A 1,856-nucleotide genomic window follows, 5' to 3' on the forward strand; every position below is an offset into this window, starting at 1 on the left:
CGCGGAGGCCGCTAGTGTGGGAGCCTGTGCTCCGGTCGTGCCGCGCGCTGCGCGCTCCTGGAGGAACCCGGGCCGGCGGTCCCTGGGGTGCGCCTTGCGGGAAGCGGGAGCGACACTGTGAGAAGGTACCGAGTCATTTTCTCCTTGACTAATAAACGCTCTGGGGGTACCAAAAGGTAGTAAATTCCGAGCATCGTAGGTAGTATCAGAAGTTTGGGGAACCTACTACCAGCTGTGTTCTACATTGTACTTTCCTAAACAATAAACTACTCAACCTCAAACGGAAGACATTCTCTCTCGAACTTCCAGAAGACCTGTGGACAAAAAATACTGTGATATAAGTATACCTAACCCCATTATTTTGGCATAGCTTCCTTAAATGTCACTGCCTTCTCTCCTGAGTACTTGCTACCTACTGATTTCGCAGTTCATTCTTGTCCCTCAAAGTTTCTCTTTATACCCGCATGTATTTCTCAATATATGCAGACATTGATCACAAGAAATGAACCAGTAGTCCTGACCAACCATTGTGGACCAAACATAGACTTGTAATCTATGACCTGATCTGTTCAAACATGGACTGTTTATTGGAACTGATTAGAGGAATTAAATATTTCAGGAAATGAAAACCCAGGCATATTCAATATATATGTATGTATGTATGTATATTTCTCTAATATGTATGTATATGCTATATATATGGCATAACAAGTTACAAGTGGAAACCTTTGAATATGACTAATATAAGGCCAGTTAGCCTGATAATTGATGATTAAAAGGCAAATTTCTAAATCATTGCTGAATAATGATGACCATATTCTTCCTTTGAATGCCTGGATTAGGTTAGGAAAGCAGGTCATGTGTTAGAGATAACCATGTTGACATAGGAGTGAGATGAGTACAGCCAAACTGATCAGAAGCAAAATCCCTTTGTGACCCCATAAGAACTTGCGAGATTGGCTACCTTTGATGGATTCCCTAGATGGCTGTCCAACTTTCTATTGAGGCTGTGTATAATGTGACTGACTTTAAGATTCAAAGTTTTTTCTTAAATTCCTCATTGAGTAGTACAGAAAATTCTTTTACATACAATTCTTAGTTATAACCATTGTATCAATTGCAATTGATTTGTTTACAGTGCTACATACTTTACATTATGATTCCACCTATAATTTAGTGGGAAAGGATGCAGACATTGATCACAAGAAATAAAAAACAGCAATTCATTATATATCACCATCTGAAATATGATATGCTTTAACTTAAAAGCATTGTAGTAATTTTTATTTATGAGTGGAGCTTATAAGTGATGCACTTACAGAATGAACTTTGTGGTTTTTTTTCTAATAACTATGTCTTTCGGGTGTTTTATAAAACTTTTGATATATTAATGTAATACTGTTTAAAGTCCTGAGAAGAATTATAAACAGGAAATAAAAATCAAAGCAAATTAAAACATAACCTGTTGGTAGAGTTGGTAACCCAAATAATCAAGAGGTCATTTTTTTTTCTTTTTTATTTCAAACTAATAATCCTCATGGCATCATGCTGCTGTCACAAAAATGAAAAATGGGACATTATAAAAATGGGACTTATTGTTGTTGTGCCCAGATTTCAAGGTTCCCAAGAGCCCACCAGGGAGCCAGCGAGTCCGATGCAAAAGCAAAGAGTCATTTATTTCAAACCTAGGTTTGGCTCCCCTGCCACGCTCACCGATGCAACGGCAAGCCCCGGTGGCCGAGAGAGAGCGAGGCCTGACGGGACAGGGGGTTATATAGGGGGGTGGAGTGAGGGCAGGAGAGGGGACTGTGGGCCCCACTGATTGGCCAGGCGCGAGTCGGTACAGGATGTGGTCA

The sequence above is a fragment of the Myotis davidii genome, unplaced genomic scaffold, assembly GCF_000327345.1.
Source record: "Myotis davidii unplaced genomic scaffold, ASM32734v1 scaffold68, whole genome shotgun sequence".
NCBI lineage: Eukaryota > Metazoa > Chordata > Mammalia > Chiroptera > Vespertilionidae > Myotis > Myotis davidii.